At 40.6% G+C, this 18,951-nt stretch overlaps 1 pseudogene; it reads right to left on the bottom strand.

The window, feature by feature from the left end:
- Positions 1–13,286, bottom strand: part of LOC145715278 (coiled-coil domain-containing protein 71L-like) — a 194,344-nt pseudogene extending 181,058 nt beyond the window's left edge.
- Positions 13,287–18,951: the final 5,665 nt, after the last annotated feature.

Here is an 18,951-nt window from a genome sequence, read left to right as displayed (position 1 = left end):
AAGCTTGTTTTGACTGGTAAACGATGCAAGTTTGGGATAGAAGTCGGTGACCGAGGAGGACGGTGGAATGTTGAGGTGTCCTCCTCACTATCACACGTCTGAACCACGGCTACTTCTAATTCTCCTGCCAGCACGCTTCTTATTATTTTTGCCAACCTCTTATTTCCAAACCCTGGTTTTGCTTCATTTAACCCTCTTTTCCTGGGCCTCTTAGACAAGGCACCCCGTTGGTGAAAAAACAGACAAACAAAACATCTAAGACACCACTTGGGACTATGTGGCAGCAAACACACTTTGGGGAGGCCTTGTCCTACAGAAGAGATGCTCCAGCGTGTGCAGAGACCATCAACGAGAAAGTTAGAGCAAATGAAAACTTTGTTCACCTTTAAAACAATTGAAAAGAGAGAGGGTGCATTTGAGCTGAGATTTTGAGACAGAAACAAAAGCCTCAGGTATCGACCGCCAGACAGCCTCTGTCCATCCTTCCCTTAGGACGTATGGCAGGAAATCTGTCAGCCTTGGAGCCACCTCTGTCGGCTTTGGACTCCCCCTTGCTTTTCGATGCTCCCTGTTTCCTGTAACAAGCCCCTCAGTTGTACACGGTGCCTGTCTTACTCCGCTACTGCCAATGTGGGAACCAGGCCCACCCAGTCTGGGCATCATCCCACTTATTCTGAGGAGCCGTCAGAAGAGCACTGTTTCTCAGCTGTTGGGCGTTTTGACAGTAGGGCCTCAGTAGGCCTGTCTGCATGTCGCAGGGATCCCTGCCCGCTGGGAGCTCATACCCTTTGGTACCTGGAAGGAGACGTCTACTCTTTCTGACTCCAGTCTTTTCTCAAAGAAGCTTCCCCCACCCGGCACGTAAAAGGCGGAGCTCGGACGCATCTGCCAAGCTCCCCACCATGGTGTCTTCTGGCCTTGCTTCCCACCGACAAGACCCGTCCTTTGTTATACTGCGACCCTGGTGTCCTTAGGAAGGAGAGCCTTCCCTGGGACCTAGCCGAGACCCCAAGCTGCTCAGCAAGAGCAAAGGCAGGCAGTGATATTTCCTCATTGATCCCAGGCCTTAAGACCCAATGAAAGGACTGCCTACCTGTGCCAGCTGAACTTCAGAATTTTTATGGACCAGTGACTCATGATAACCTCCTTCCTTTCTTTTGGGACAGAAATGTTTGTGTTTTGTTGGTTTGTTTGTTTTCTGTGTGTGTGTGTGTGTGTGTGTGTGTGTGTGTGTGTGTGTGTGTTTGTGTGTGTGTGTGTATTTTGTGTGTGTGTTTTCTGGTTATCACATGCCCGTGTTGGTTGTATGCTTAATTCATAGGTCTTCATTCATAGGTCTTCAGATTGAAAGTGGAATCGAGGGTCAGTGCACACAAGGAGACTCATTCACACCTGGACCTAATTTGGATAAAAATATCCTGAACTTTGAGCTGATGTTACAAGGGTTGGGTCTTTAAGAGGGAGGATTCTTGGGGTAGGGTGAGGGTATTTTTCATGCAGGATGAAGTGAATAATAGGAGGCCAGCAGACAGGCTGTGGCAGTCTAAAATATGTTCATAAATTCTCTTTTAAGCCCTTCAAAAGGTGGACCTCCATTCCCTTTTCCTTAAGCATACGCCAGACGTACTGAATGGTTTTGAAAAATACAAGAAGGTGAAAGTGATGGTGAGTCAAAAACACTCTAAAGAGCAGATATTGTAGTTCCAATGGTGTTGTGATCAGGGGATAATCGATGGAAGGGGCAACAGGCCATTAGATGCTAGAATTCTATGAGTGGAAGAGATGAACATAAGAGAAGAGAAACAAAAATAATATAAAATCAGGGAGGGGGCAAGACATTAGAGACTCATAAATATGGAGAACAAACTGAGGGTCACTGGAGGGGTTGTGGGAGGGGGAATGGGCTAAATGGGTAAGGGGCACTGAGGAATCTACTCCCGAAATCATTGTTGCACTGCATGCTAACTAATGTGGAGGTAAACTTTAAAAATTAAAAATAAATAAAATAAAAAAAGAAGCTAGAATTGTACACCTATCAAAATTATCAATTAAATTTGAGAGTGGACTCAAGATATCTTCAGATGTGCAAAGACTCAGAACATTTGATTCTATTCATTCTTCATTAGGAAGTTATCTGAAGGTGTATTCCAGCAAAACAAGGAGAGAAAAAAATAAAGAAAAATTATACTTAATAATAGCCAACATTAACAGTGTTTATTTTTGTGCCAGACACTGTTATGGGTTATTTTCACATATTATTACATATTAACCACACAACAAACTTACAAAGTATATACAATTATGATTATTATCTTCTAGAGGAGGAAATAGGGTTATAAAGAAGCCAAATAACTCATCCAACATCCACGTTACACAGTTGGTAAGTGGAACAAGTAAAGTCCAACCCAAGGCCGTCTGGCTCAAGAGTCCAGGCTTTTCAATGCTCCCTAAATTCCCAGATAGCCATATTACCATGAAACCATGGAAACAAACGGGGACCTTAGCAGAGGAAAATCACAGGAAGGAAGCTATGAAGCAGACCTACTGAGTCACCACCTAAATGAGGCAGGAAAAGAGAAGGCTCCAGTAAGTGACCTCTAAGAGTTTAACAGGAAGATGTCATAAGTGGCATGATTTGAGAACACTGAAAGAGTGCAATAAAACAAAGAAGTGTAATTAGAAAACGAGAAACAAGAAAAGGAGAACGAGAAAATATCCATAAGATGGTCTTAGTATGAATGAGACAAGTGAAACATGGTGTGGTTTAAAGCACTGATGGAACACAAAGAAAAAGGATCCATTTCACCTTGATCCTAGAGATGTCCTCATTCAGCAGGTCCAAGGACTCCAGGAACAGAGTAGTAATTCTAATGTTTGCATATTATTTAATAATCCCAATAATTTAAACCATTTATTAGTTTTCAAGTTTTAGAATCAACCTTAAACAATGGAAAGAGACTTGATTGCAGAGCATGATACTAGTGTTAACAACAATGACAAACAGAAGTCCAAAGCTGATGGGAAACCGAGAAAAAGTGCAGCAAGGTTGAGGAAGACATTTATCTTACAATGTAAGGAATGAAAAATGATAGTACAGGTAAGGGAAATAGGTCTCTATTTTAAAATTACATCTTGTGGGGTACCTGAGTGGCTCGGTGAGTTCAGAATCCAACTCTTGATTTTGGCTCAGATTATGATCTCACTGTTCATAAGACTAAGATGAGCATTAGGTTCTGCACTGACAGAATTCTCAGAATTCTCTCTCTCTGCCCCTATCCTGCTTGAGTGTATGCTCTCTCTCTCTCTCTCTCTCTCTCTCTCTCTCTCTCTCAAATAACATATATTCATTCATACATACATACATACATACATACATACATACATACATACATATATACATACATAAAATTATATCTTGTGATGGTTAATTTCATGTTTTAACTGGGCTAAGCCACAGGGTACCCAGATATATGGTTAAACATTATTTCTAGTGAGTCTGTGAGGACATTTCTTAGTACAGTGAACATCTGTATATCAGGAGACTAAGCAAAACATATTGCCTTGACAAACCCTGGGTGGCCTCAACTAATCGGTTGGAGACCTGAATGGAACAAAAGGCAGAGTAAGAGAGAATCCACTGTTGTGTATCTGAGTGTCTTCAAGCTGCGATATTGGTCTCCTGACTTCAGACTCAGACTTGGAGTGGAACATACATCATCAGCTCTCCTGATTCTTAGGCTTTTGGAGTCTGCCTGGAACTAAACTACTGGATCTCCTGGGTCTGCCCTTCTCAGCCTCCGTAATCCTGTGAACCAATTCCTATTGATACTGAGTCTCTGGAGAACCCTAACTGGGACATATATGTAACTTCAGCCATTATGTCTTTTTGTCCTCAGATCCAGTTCCTGCACTTCTCCTACAGACTGTGTTTCCTGGTTCCTTGCCACTTGGCTTCCAGAGGGGTTTGACCAATTGGTGTTTGATGGGAGAAATGGAGGAAGGTATAAGCCCAGAGGTTTTTCTCTCTCCCACTCCATTTGCTACCAGTGATTTTATCTCCTCCAAATTCTAGCTTCTTTCCAAGAGCCTCTTCTCCCATGTTCTCAGTTCCTGCTAGGTATGGTTCTGAGTTTCTCTAGCCCTGGGGGTAGAAACAGCTTTCTGATGATACTAATTCCTGATTGCTTCGCCATCCTTTGTTTGGCTTCTGGGATTTCCCATCACGTGTGTAACTCTTTAAAATACCGATAGTGACTCACCGGCTGGCTGGACCTGACTGAAACAGTATAAAGATAGAAGTTCAGGAATATATGGGAAGGTGAGGAGAGAGAAGACAGGTGGCTGAAGCGACCTATATACGTCATCTTCACATAGGAAGTCAGTAGACAGTGCTTAAAACTGACAAATCAATAAGCAGCAGTATGCTATATTACTTATATTCATGAAGATACCTAAGAAAAGAATATAAACTTGGAACAGTTAAAAGTGTTGCTTCAAATAATGGAGGCAGTAAAGATAACTGTGGTTGCCAGGAACTCAGGGGGGAAGGGAGAGATGAATAATAGATGAAGCACAGGGAATATTTATGGCAGTGAAACATCTTGTAAGACAGTGAAATGCTTTGAATCATGGCATTGTGCATTTGTCAAAACTCACAGAACTGCACACCACAGTGAATGCTAAGGTAAACTTGGGACTTTCGTTAATAATAGTTTCCACATTGGCTCATCCATTGTAACAAATGCACTTCACTGACACAAGAAGTTTACAATAGGGAACACTATGTTTTGGGGGGTAGGAGGGAGAACAGGAGAACTCTGCCCTTCTTTCCAGTCTTCTCTTCAGCTTTATACCCTTTGTACAAAGTGAAAAAAAAAAACGAAGAAAGAGGAAAGGCAGAGAGACAGAAGAGAGGGAAGAAAAGAGGGAGAAAGGGAAGTTACTAAAGTCATGGAGGAAACTTAAAAGTGGATTACTAAGTGAAGGGATCCAATCAGAAAAGCCATATGCTTTACGTTTCCAACTATGATAAAATTCTGGAAAAACAAAACAAATCAAAACAAAATGACAACAACAAAACAACAACAACAGCAACAACAAAACACCTTCAGAGACAGTAAAAAGACCAGTGGCTATGAGGGTTTAGGGGGAGAGAGGAAGTGGTAATAGGTGGAGCACAGGGCACTTTAGGGTGGTGTGACTATTCTGTATGATACTGCAATAGTAGGTACATACCATTTTACATTTCTCAAAACTTATGAATCTATATAACACAAAATAAACCCTAACTGTTAGTAATGATAATGTGTCTAATGATAATGTGTCAATCAATAATGGCTTATCCACCACTTATAATTAATGTATCCACATTAGTGCAAGGTACTATAGAAACTAGTGGGGGTGAGGAAACTGTATTTTTTGTGCTATTTGTCTCTAAATCTAAAATTGTTCATACAAAATGGTCTGTTAAAAAAAACCCTGATTTAAAAAAAAAAAAGAAAAAAGAAAACAAAAGAAAGTGTTGCCTCTGGGGAAGAGGTGTTCGTGGGGGAAACAAAGCTTTTGTTTTGTTTATTGCAAGTCCTGATCTGCAATTTGGATGTTGTGTTTCTTTTTTTAACTATTCGTATACAATACTTGGATTGAAATTTCTCATATAAAAAAAATCTGTACACCTGCCAGAATAGATAACATGAAAAAGACCATATTAGCAAGTGTTGGCAAGGCTATCAAGTATTCAGAGCTCACAGACACTATGCAGGCACTACTATAGAAAGAAGTTCATGTAAATTGGTATAACAATTTTGGAAACAGTTTGGAGGAATCTTACCAAAGCTGATAAGTTGGATGACATGTGACCCAGCAAATTCCCTCCTAGATAAATAAATACTATTCTAAAACATGTTCACCAAACAACGTGTCCTATAATATTCACTGAAGTTTCATTCATAATTACCCTAAGCCATAACTTACCTAAATGTCCACCAAGAGTTGTAGAAATATTGTAAACTATTCATAGAATGAAATTCTATACACCAATGAGCATAAAGGATCTATACATACAATAACATGGATATCACTAACATAAGTTTGAGTGAAAGAAGCTAGGTGTAGGACACATAATTCCATTTCTATGTAGTCCCAAAACAAGCAAAGTTGTATATTCTGTAAGAAGTCAGAATAATTGCTGTCCCAAAGGAGACATACACCTTGACTGAAAGAGGCACAGGTGGTCTCTTAGGGTACTGGTACCTTGTTTAATGAGTGCAGTTTCCACAAGTATATTGAACTTAACTTCATAAAGCTGTGCTCAGAATACTTTTAATAATACATGTCCTTTTTGGATGCCTGGGTGGCTCAGTCGTTAAGTGTCCAACTTTGGCTACGGTCATGTTCTCACGGTTTCTGAGTTCGAGCCCCACATCAGGTTGTGTGCTGACAGCTCAGAGCCTGGAGCCTGCTTCGATCCTGTGGCTTCCTATCTGGCCCTCCCCTGCTCACACTGTGTCTCTCTCTCAAAAATAAACAAACATGAAAAAAATAATATATGTCCTTTTGAATGTATACTATACTTCTGTAATCTTATTTTAATCTGAGTGCAGACCCGTAAATCACACCCTTTTTTTCTCTACTGTCTCTACTAAACATTTAAAGAATATGTACTTTAAAACATCCTAGAAGAGCGAAATATATATATGTATATATATATATGTGTGTGTATATATATATTTATATACATGTATATATACATATACGTATATGTATATGTGTATGTATGTATGTATATATACATATGTGTATATGTATATGTGTATATGTATATAGACATATATGTATATATATTTGTATATGTATATATACATATGTGTGTGTGTATATATATATATATATATATATACACATACACATATATATATACATACACATTTTACATAACTTTTTTCAATAGTTGGAAGAATCTAAACATTAACATTTCTATGAATACCTTTCAAAGTAAGAGAAGTTCAGTTTTGAGTCCCCTAGAATATTTATTCAAATTTGTTTGAGAGCCATACTGTCCCATCTTGTTCTGAGCACTGCTTTCCTTTTGGGCTCTGGATATGTCCCGCATGTTATAAATTTCAGTGTAAGGTGACATTGCCAAGACAAGGGAGTGCTGACCAGAAGTCATTGTTCTTGCAAACTCTGCAGCCAGGCTCAGTTTTTATCTTCTTACCACCAGATAAATTCCATCTAGGGAAATTCTTTTATTGTTAATTTCAGCTACTGTAACTTTGACTTGCTCTCCAACCTAGAATATGTTGTTATTCCTTCTGCAGGTGGGAGTGGAATCAGAGCTAAGTCACAGGCATTAGACCCAAATCTAAAGATGAGTGTGTCCATGCTTCAACTGTGAGGCTATCTTTTCCCTATGGTAACAACGCTCTGCTATTTCAAATCTAACTACTGCACTTACTGGTCTCCTTTAACACAGGAAGTACAAAACTCACACATATTGCTTCAAATTTAGTTTCATACATGTAAACTCACACGGAGTTAAAGCAAACATTACCGAGCTTACCCAAAATGAAAATTTCGTGTTGACATTTGGCAAGTTCGTGATAGGTAACTCTTATTGTTTGTATAAATTCTCAGATAGTTTAATATACATAACAATATGTTTTAAATATATTTCAGAACAAAGGGCAAAAATACGCCAAATATCTAAGGAAGTCTAGAAAACCTCCAACAGTGAAAACTACCTAATAAATCAACTTAACCTCACCACCTGCTGTCCTTTCTTCAACTAAACCCACTCATACATTACCTTCTCATCATTTGTCTTTTGGCTTTCTCAGACCACACTCTATTTTCAGGATGTTAAACTCGCAAGTACCTGTCAGCATATATATTTATTTTCAGCCCACATGCCTCCAGTTAATAGCATTTGTGAAGCATTTTCTATGTGTTCACCCACTAACATCCTTTTTTAATCCTTTCAGTAGTCCAATAGTTTATTTTACTAACCACATGTGGTTTTTCAGGAAGCTAAAGCACAGAGCATTTCTGTAACTTACGTACAGTTCTAATGGTTTCGAGTGGTCAATCTTTCATCCCACCGCAGGCAATGTGATCCACAGTTAGTACGCTGCTGCCTCCAATTATTGATACGAACTCAGACACAAAGACAATTCCAGGGCACATAATACTATGAATCCTGCACTTGCTAGCACTCTACATCTACCCGCTAGGCTGTAATGAAAATTCTGGCTTTACTTTATTCTCTAAGACAGCCTTTACTGCTGCTACTCTTATGCAGCACACTTATGTTCTTTTATAATATAAACATACGTGAGTGTTAGGCTTTCCATCACTACTAGAAGGGGGTTAGAGTCAGGACTCAAAATGAACTTTGATGCAGTTTTAAAGTCTTTATTGTGGCAAACTGGGTAATGGTTTGGACTCTGGCATGAAGCATTGTCTCCGAGATTCACTAGATCATCAGTCTTTATATTGACATACTGTTGACTCCCAAAATAGCATAAAAACCATATCTCCAGGCTTCCAGGGTGTTGCCGTTAACAAAAGAAATAAAAATTTCTCACATTGCTTTGCGATTCACATGCAAACATAAGATTCCATTTCAAAAACTTTCCAAGATCATTAGAAGAGCCAGACACTGCACATTCTCTAACACGTATTTACAGTTAATACATTAATAAGAAAAGTACAACAAGATTTTAAATCTTAATCATATGTGCACATTAAACTGTCCAAGAACACAATTCAGCTCCATGACAAACAACTGAGTTCTAATTCCCATAAGACATGACAATCTACCAAAAATATTTTAAACACACCAATAAAGCAAATTTTATATATGTATATATATGTATGTATATATATACATACATATATATACATATATATGTATATATATACATATATATACATATATGTGTGTGTGTGGATATACATATATATATGTATATATATATACCTCCACTATATAATATATATACCCACTAAATAATATAAATATTATATATATAAATTATATATGCACTAAAACAACTGATTTTAAGAGCTCCATGGCAATCCTTGGAACACCAAAAAACTATGAGTTCAAAATTGCTCAGATTTCTTTGTATCCAAATATGTTTCATGCATTTTTATTCAACAGTGTTCAGAACAATAGTAGTATTGTTTGCACACAGCAAATCAATATGTGTCAGCCACCGGTTTAAATTATACTGGATCAATTGTTACTCAAATTTGGACAAAACACACAGCACAACAGTGACAGTAAACAACAATGAAGCTTGCTCTCCACAATTATAACATTACTGGTTCTGTAAGGAAAATTAAGTTGCTGGGTGACAAGTAGAAGGGGGATAAAAATGACATCAGGAATTCAAAAGCTTATTTGAGGTGCCAGTCACCACATATAGGCACTCATGCATAGCAAGGTCATAAACTTCCTCCTTACTTGTGCCATATGAGCTATAAAGGTATGAGAATGAATAAAGACTATGGGATTTATTTCAAAAATCTCTACAACCTAAGCACAGACTCGTTTTAGAAGACAGTAAATGAATGCCTCACCAGAAAGGCCACCGTGTCAAGTTCCTTTTCACGGTCTGCCCAAATGGATACATAAAATACTTTCATTTTCCTATTAATATATGAATCAACTATATTAGTTGTGTCTTCACATTTTATAAGTTGTAAAACAAAACTTCAGCAAAGTTTTGCTAAAAACTTGGAAAAAAAAAGATTTTTTTTTTTTTTTACCATCCTGTTTTTTAAACTAGAAATGGCAAAAATTTTTAAGAGACCAGCTAAAAAACATATTGAATTTAGGATGGACATTCAGATCCAAACCGAAATCAGATAGCCCAGATAACCCAAAGCATGAATGCAAGTTCAAGTGCAATAAAGTAACAAGGTATAGCAGGGAAAAACTAAGATTCTCAGTTAAGTTCAAATAACTGCATGGTGTCAATGGTTGTGTTTCAAAGCTGTGCTGAGCAAAGTTATCCTCCCAGCTACATCTAATTTCAAAACCCTCTGGGAAGCTACCTCGATAAGCTGTATGTTGAAATTACATTCTAATACGGTCATTGGATTCATTTTTAATTATTATACAATTATATACAATAGGGAAGTTGTACAAATATGTATCTTTTCCTCAGGGGCTAATTAGCTAAAACAGTTAATTTGGGAATGGTGGGGGAGAAAAACCTCTGTATTTGAAATACCATTGGCAATGGAAGCTAGTAACGAAAATTTATATAAGCTTCCTATGAAACGAGTATAATTTAACCCTCTGTATCTTTTAAATAATTATTCACTTTTGTTTACTCATGTGGCAGTATTTGTAACAACACATTATCATTGAGTAGTGAAAAAAAGAATATGAGGCTTACTGGGAAACTGTATATTAGGAAGCTATGCCATTTGAACTCTACAAGCTCAAGAGTCAAAATCACAACTCTCGGGGCGCCTGGGTGGCTCAGTCAGTTAAGCGTCCGACTTCAGCTCAGGTCATGATCTCACGGTCCGTGCGTTCGAGCCCCACATCGGGCTCTGTGCTGACAGCTCGGAGCCTGGAGCCTGCTTCAGATTCTGTGTCTCCCTCTCTCTCTGACCCCCCCCATTCATGCTCTGTCTCTCTCTGTCTCAAAAATAAATAAACATTAAAAGAAAATTAAAAAAAAAAATCACAACTCTCATTATTCCCCTAAAAAGCTGCCAAGCAGAGAGAAACCGTAATATGGAAGATTTAATAGGTCATGTTTCAGCCTGGGATGGATGGTTCTATTGCAGAATACTTAAACTTGAAAGAATAGTGGTACAAAATCACTCCTTGGCCCTTCCGATATCGTAGTAAAATCTTGCTGCGGCACCACTGACTAAACACCATTAAGTCTTGCTGCCACCAATAACTGAGGTCACCTGGATAATCAAGAATTCCATGCTGGGCCACAGGATATAAACACTATCATAAAAGTGAAAAGTACTCTGTGTGGCTCTCCTGTTTGATCCCTGTGGTCTTTGATTGTCAAACAAAAGACCAATACCTGCTAACACAACTGTGCATGGACATAAGATAATAAAGGAGAGTCCTGGAGCAAAACTGTTAACCAACTGCCATGATATTTATAAGAGTGATGCATGGTAATGTGGATATTTCCTGTTATCCAACAACAACGACAAAAACAAGTGAGGAAAATCTCTTTTGCCCAAAGATAACCTCAACCAGTTATTTGGTGCCAAAAAAAAAATGTACCACCACTCTGGATCAGTAATACTTCAGAGAAATCCAACGGCTATTATGTATGCAGGTTTAGTCACCAAGCTTACCCCTACTCATTTACACTATGTGATTTCCATTTTAAAATAAATTATCCTGGAAAGATTCCCAGATCAGTATGTGAGATTGGTACAAGGCCAAGTCATTTCCGAGTGGATTCCATCCATGTCCATAACCAGCACCAGTTTGTTTGTTTGTTTGTTTGTTTATTTATGTATTTATTTATTTATTTATTTATTTATTTATTTATTTATTTATTATTTTTTGAAATTCACTCATTGGTTTTTAATAGAAACCGTGAGGTTTCTCAATGCATTTTCAGTTTTACCCACTTATAAAGAATTTCCCAAGTTAATTTTACTAAACAAAACCTTCCGAGGGTCTACCATTTCCTTTAGGAGTTCAGTAAACATCAACATTACATTTCAGTATAAAATCTTTAGAAACGTCTGAAGAATGTGTACACAGTTGAACTTTGAATCTTTTGGTTTGTAATCACCGAGCCCATGACATTCAAAGCCATACAAATCCTTACATTATTAACAGTGATACGCTTGAATTTCTTAGACAGTATCCTTGGTCAAAGCGTTGGAATCCAGTTAAAACTCAGAAAGGTGTGGGATTGAGAATACCCACTATTGCAATTGGTGTTGAGAATACCAACTATTGCAACAACTTTCCACACATATTCGATCTTTCGTCCAGAAAGAGTGGCAGTCAAAAAAAGAAAGAAGGAAAGAAAATGAGGCGGGAGGAGCCAGAGGTGGGAGAACAGCAAGGAAATTCTAGCTTTATTACACAAGCATGGAACCAAATTCCTTTGGAGGGGGTGGGGGTGGAATGGCTTCTTCTGAGGACTTCAAACCAATGAGGGAACAAGAGAGCACATGGATCTGCCCCTACAGTCCTGGAGACATCTCAATCTGGGGTTAGGAAGAAAGGGGACCTCCCTGGCGGTCCAGGGGTCTCCTCCCTCCGCAGACCCGGTGCTGGGAGGCAGCAGAGAGGCACAGCTGCCGCGGAGTCCCAGCAGGCGGCGCCGCATCCCGGGGGCGCGGGCCTGGACCATCTGGTGCTTCTTCGCCCATAAAGTGCACTACGGGACGCGGTCCCGGCTGTCCCTGGTTCATCCCTCCAGGCACAACCCGTCCCGGGGCTGAGAGGTCGCGCGGCGGTGGCCCGCATCTCACGCCCAGGCACTGGGAAGCGGCGGAGTCTCACCACGGGTTCCAGGTTCACTCCCAGGACTTGGCGCGCCTGGCGCCGCGCTTCTGCCAGGCTGCTCTCGACCCACACGTCGTCCACTCCGCGAATGGTGGGGCAGGTGGTCAGCGTCGGGGTGGCCGTCCTCCCACTCTCCTTCAGGGTGCGGCCCCCGGAGGAGGGCCCGGGGGCCATGGGCTTGCGGTGGCTGCTGTCTTCGCGGGAGGGCGGCGGCGGGGGCGGCATCTTCCTCTGGCCGACCGCCACCGTCCGGGCTCCGTGGCGCCTCCGCCTGGCAGCTGGCCGGCGCGTCTGGAGGCGGGCCTCGGGGGGCTGGTGCCGGGGTCCGGGACCAGGGCCAGGAGGGAGGAGTAGCCGTAGACGTCCTTGCTGCGCAGGATGTAGGGGGGAGAACTGGTGCTTGAGGCTGCAGAGGTAGCTCCAGAGCTCCGCGTCTGAGCTGAGCTGCCGCGTGCCGTGCTGCCGGGCAGGAATAGCTTGAAAGCGTCGATCAGCGCCTTGGTGCTGTTGGCCAGCGACAGTCGCGACGGTTGCCACCACACGTACACCACCTTCTCCTCAGGCGCCTCCAGCGCGGCCCCTCCTGCAGCGCTAGAGGCTCCTCCCCCGGCGGCCAGGGCCAGGGCCTCCCCGGGCCAGCGCCGCCTCCTCTTCATGCTGCTCAGGATGTGAGGCCGCTAGGGGCCGCCCGCGCTTGCCAGGTCTCGCGGCCGCCGCAGGGCCCTGATGAATTTCCTACCATGAAGCCAAATCAGGAGGCAGGCTGTGAGAGTTACACCGCAGTTGCTAGGAGACCAGGCGCTTTGTGAGGTCACAATGTCTGCATATCTTATCACGGTGGGCTGCCCAAAGCTGCCTTAGGTTTGGCTGTGTTTAAGATTATGCCCTTGAGAAAGACCTGTACCTAATCTTACCTGAGAAGGCCCATAATTCTTCACGAGTTCAAGAGGGTTGTCTTAGAGGTGAATGCACAGGTGCTTCAGCCTCCATTAATTCCATCTAACATGAAATGACACTTAGCGGTGGACAGTACACACACCTTGCAATCAAACATGACTCTAAGAGGGTTTTAGCTAATTAAATGCCTTGTCATGCAACGCACTGAAAGCCAAATTGAAATAACTACTCTACCCTTTCAAAGAATACCGATGTACTGTGCCTTGCTTAGGGTTCCATACGTGTGTTGCTACAGCTCACAGTTCAGGAAGCTGTTCTTCACAGCAGCAGCAAACAGTTTGCCTAGTTAGTATCCATGCTCACTTTCATGCAGTGTAGGGAAGACCGAGTCATTGTGTGCTTAAGAGCAAAGCGTCAACGAATTCTGTGTGAGTGGCCAGTAGGGCATTCAGTGCCACTAAAACCTATTCACTACCTACCAATTCATGATATTTCAGGTAAGTCATACACAAAGTAGTAAGAGACCGTATGGGATTCCAAGGGTAGAAAACGTGTTACACCGTCCGTGTAAGTGCTTTTGAAACCAACCAGCATAGTCCATCCATCATCACCACATACACAATTCATTCACAAAATACTACAAGGACCACCTACCATGATCAACTGAAATCCACTTCCCCATGAAAGGATGACTCCAAACTAGGTGAATCACTAAGAGTGATAAGTCATGGTAACAATCAGAAGAGAAACTTGCCAAGGTCAACGTGATACATGTGACAGGCCTCTGTCTTTATTCAACTCCTTTTCTTAAACACACAAACAAAACTTTCATCTACACATCTTAAGCTACTACTACCTCACACTCATAAAGTGCTGAAAATGGAAAGCTATCCTTATATTCAGTAAGAGCCACCCCTGGATTTCCTTTTTCATTCAATGTAATTTATTTTCAAATTGGTTCCACGCAACACCCAGTGTTCATCCCAACTGGTGCTCTCCTCAATGCCCGTCACCCACTTTCCCCTCTCCCCAACCCCACGTGAACCCTCAGTCTGTTATCAATATTGAAGAGTCTCTTATGGTTTGCCTCCCTCCCTCTCTATAACTTTTTCCCCCCATCACCTCCCCCATGGTCTTCTGCTAAGTTTCTCCAGATCCACACATGGATGAAAACATATGGTATCTGTCTTTCTCTGCCTGACTTATTTCACGTAGCATAATACCCCCCAGTTCCATCCACGTTGCCACAAATGGCCAGATTTCATTCTTTCTCATGGCCAAGTAGTATTCCATTGTATATACATAAACCACAACTTCTTTATCCACTTGTCAGTTGATGGACAGCTAGGCTCTTTCCATAGTTTGGCTGTTGTTGAAAGTAGTGTTATAAACATTGGAGTACATGTGCCCCTATGTCTCAGCACTCCTGTACCCCTTGGGTAAATTCCTAGCAGTGCTATTGCTGGGTCTTAGGGTAGATCTATTTTTAATGATTTGAGAAACCTCCACACTGTTTTCCACAGCGTCTGCACCAGGTTGCATTCCCACCAACAGTGCAAGAGGGTTCCTGTTCCTCCACATCCTCAACAGCATCTATAGTCTTCTAATTTGCTCATTGTAGCCACTCTGACTGGCATGAGGTGGTATCTCAGTGCGATTTTGATTTGGATTTCCCTGACGGGGAGTGCTGTTGAGCATCTTTTCATGTGTCTCTTGACAATCTGGATGTCTTTTTTAGAACAGTGTCTGTTCAAGTCTTCTTCCCGTTTCTTCACTGGATTATTTGTTTCCCTGGTGTGGAGTTGGTGAGTTCTTTTGATAGGTTTTGGATAGTAGCCAATTATCCAGTGTGACTTTTGTACACATGTTTTCCCATTCAGTCAGTTGCCTTTTAGTTTTTTTGATTGTTTCCTTCACTGTGTAGAAGATTTTCATTTTGATGAGGTCCCGATAGTTCATTTTTGCTTTTAGTTCCCTTGCCTTCGGAGATGTGTCAACTAAGAACTTGCTGACGCTGAGGCCAAAGACGATTTTTCCTGCTTTCTCCTCAAGGGTTTGATGGTTTCCTGTCTCACATTCACGTCCTTCATGCATTGTGAGTTTATTTTTGTGAGTGGTGTAAGAAAGTGGTCTAGTTTCATTCTTGTGCATGTTGCTGTCCACTTCTCAGCACCATTTGTTAAATGAATGCTGTCTTTTTTTTCCATTGGATATTCTCTCCTGCTCTGTCAAAGATTAGTTGGCCATAGGTATGTGGGTCCAATTCTGGGGTCTCTATTCTATGCCATTAAGTCTATGTATTTGTTTCTGTGCCAATACCATGCTGTCTTGATGGTTATAGCTTTGTGGTACAGGCTAAACTCTGGCATTGTGGTGCCTCTCACTTTGGTTTTCCTCTTCAGTATTACTTTGGCTATTCAGGGTCTTTTGTGTTTCCATACACATTTTATGATTGCTTGTTCCAGCTTGGAGAAGAATGCCGGTGCAATGTGATTGGGGCTGCATATAATGTGAGGACTGCGTTGGGTCGTATTGACATGTCGTCAATATTTATTCTTCCAATCCACGAGCATGGGCAGTTTTTCGCTTTCTCTGTATCTTCTTCAATATCCTTCACAAGCTTTCTATAGTCTTCAGCATACAGATCTTTTACATCTTTGGTTAGGTTTATTCCTAGGTATTTTTTGACTCTTGGTGCATTGTAAATTGGATCCGATTCTTTATTTCCCTTTCTGTTGCTTCATTTTTGGTGTATAAAACGCAACCAATTTCTGTACATTGATTTTGTACCCTGCACCTTTGCTAAATTCATGTATCAATGCTAGAGGACTTTTGGTGGAGTCTGTCAGATTTTCCATGTATAGTGTCATGTTTGCTGCAAAAGTGGAAGTTTGAATTCATCGTTGCAAATGATGACACCTTTAATTTCATTTACTGTCTGATTACTGATGCTAAGACTTCCAACACTATGTTCAACAATGGGGGTGATATTGGACATCTCTATCTTGTTCCTGATCTCAGGGGGAATGGTCTCAGTTTTCCCCCATTGAGGATGATATTTACTGTGGCCTTCTCATAAATGGATTTTATGATGTTTAAAGTATGTTCCTTCTATCCCAATTTTCTAGAGGGTTTGTATTAAGTAAGGAAGCTGTATTTTCTCAAATACTTTTTCTGCATCTATTGACAGTGTACTATGGTTCTTATCTTTTCTTTTATTAATGTGATGTAGCACATTGATTGATTTGTGAATATTGCACTAGCCCTGCAGGCCAGGAATGAATCCCGCTTGATCGTGTTGAATAATACTTTCTATATGCTATTGAATGTGATCTGTTAGTATCTTGTTGAGAATTTTTGCACCCCTATTCATCAGGGATATTGGCCTGTAATTCTCCTTTTTTTCTGTGTCTCGGGTTTGGGAATCAAAGTAGTGTTGGCTTCATACAATGAGTCTGTATGTTTTGCTTTCATTTCCATTTTTTGGAACAGCTTGGGAAGGATAGCTATTATCTCTACGTTAAATGTCTGCTAGAATTCGCCAGGGAAGCCACCTGGTCTAGGACTCTTATTTATTGGGATATTTTTGATAACTGATTCAATTTCCTCACTAGTTATGGGTGCGTTCACATTTTCTATTTCTTCCCGTTTGAGTTTTGGAAGTGTGTGGGTATGGAGGCATTTGTCCATTTCTTCCAGGTTGTCCAGTTTGTTGGCATGGAAGATTTTATAATGTTTCCTGATGATTGCTTGAATTTCTGAGGGATTCGTTGTAATAATTCCATTTTCATTCGTGATTTGACCTATTTGGGTCCCCTCTCTTTTCTTTTTGAGAAGCCAGGCTAGACGTTTATCACTTTTGTGTATATTCTCAAAAACACAACTCTTGGTTTCATTGATGTGCTCTACTGTTTTCCTTTAGACTCCATATTGTTTATTTCTGCTCTGATCTTTATTATTTCTCTTCTTCTGCTCGGTTTGGGGTGCCTTGCTCTTCTGCTTCTAGTTCCTTTAGGTGTGCTGTTAGATTTTGTATTGGGGATGTTTCTTCTTTCTTGAGATAGGCCTGGATAGCAATGTTTCTTGTTGTTGTTGTTGTTGTTGTTTCGTTTTGTTTTGTTTTGTTGTTAACTGCCAGGATTGCCCTTGCTGCATCCCGAAGGGTTTGTATTGTTGTATTTCGTTTTCATTTGTTTCCTTATATCTTTTAATTTCTTCTCAAATTGCCTGGTTGACCCATTTATTCGTTAGTGGGATGTTTTTTAACCTCCATGCTTTTGGAGATTTTCCATCCTTTTTTCTGCGGTTAATTTAATGTCCCTGCAATTACCACATTCTTATCAACAAGGTTCTGTATATTTTTAATTAATTGTTTTATATATTTGTGTGTCTACGAATTTGGTGTGTAGACATTTAAAATGTTTAGCTCTTCCTGATGGAGAGACCCTGAAATTGATATAAAAAGCTCTTCGTCATCTCTTGTTACAGCCTTTAATTTAAACTCTACTTTGTATGATATAAGTTGGCTACTCCAGGTTTCTTTTGACCTCCAGTAGCATGATAGACAGTTCTCCATCCCCTCCCTTTCAATCTGAAGGTGTCCTCATGTGTAAAATCAGTCTCTTGTAGACAGCAAAGAGATGGGTCTTGTTTTGTTTTTTGTTTATGTTTTTTCTATCCATTCTGATACGCTATGTTGTTTGGTTGGAGCATTTAGTCATTGAAATTCACTGTTATTAGGGAAAGATATGCGTTTAGAGTCATTGTGATGTCTGTAAGTTTCATGCTTACAGTGGTGCAGCAGTTTCCTTTCCCACCAACAGTGAGAGAGGGTTACTCTTTCTCCATATGCTCGCCAGCATCTGTGGTTTCCTGAGTTGCTCATTTTAGCCACACTGACTAGTGTGAGGTGGTATCTCAGTGTGGATTTGATTTGTATTTTCCTGATGATGAGTGATGTTGAGCATTTTTTAATGTGTCTGTGGGCCATCTGGATGTCTCCTATGGAAAAGTTTCTATTCATGTCTTCTGCCCATTTTTTCACTGTATTACATTTTCCAGGTGTGACTTGGTTAAGTTCTTTATACATTTTGTATACTAACCCTTTACCAATATGTCATTCGCAAATATCTTCACTCCTTCCATCGGTTGCCTTTTAATTTGGCTGATTGTTTCCTTTGCAGTGCAGAAGATTTTTATCTTCACCAGGTCATGATAATTCATTTTACCTTCTCATTTCCATGTCTTTTGAGACATGCCAAAGAAGAAATGGCTGCAGTTGAGGTCAAAGGGTTTTTTTCCTCTTTTCTCCTCTAGTGTTTTGATGGTTTCCTGTCTACATTTAAGTCTTTCATCCGTTTTGCGTTTATTTTTGTGCACGTTGTAAGAAAGTCATCTAGTTGATTCTTCATCATGTTGCTGTTCAGTTCTCCCAGCACCACTTGTAAAGAGACTGTCTTCTATCCATTGGATTCTCTTTCCAGCTTTGTCAAAGGTTAGTTCAGCATATATTTGTGGGGCCCCTTCTGGGTTCT

This window comes from Panthera onca (genome assembly GCF_046562875.1).
Source record: "Panthera onca isolate mPanOnc1 chromosome Y unlocalized genomic scaffold, mPanOnc1 haplotype 2 h2.ChrY_unloc_5, whole genome shotgun sequence".
Classification (NCBI taxonomy): Eukaryota; Metazoa; Chordata; class Mammalia; order Carnivora; family Felidae; genus Panthera; species Panthera onca.
Note: the sequence above shows the minus strand (reverse complement) of the source record. Positions and strands in the feature narration are given on the sequence as shown.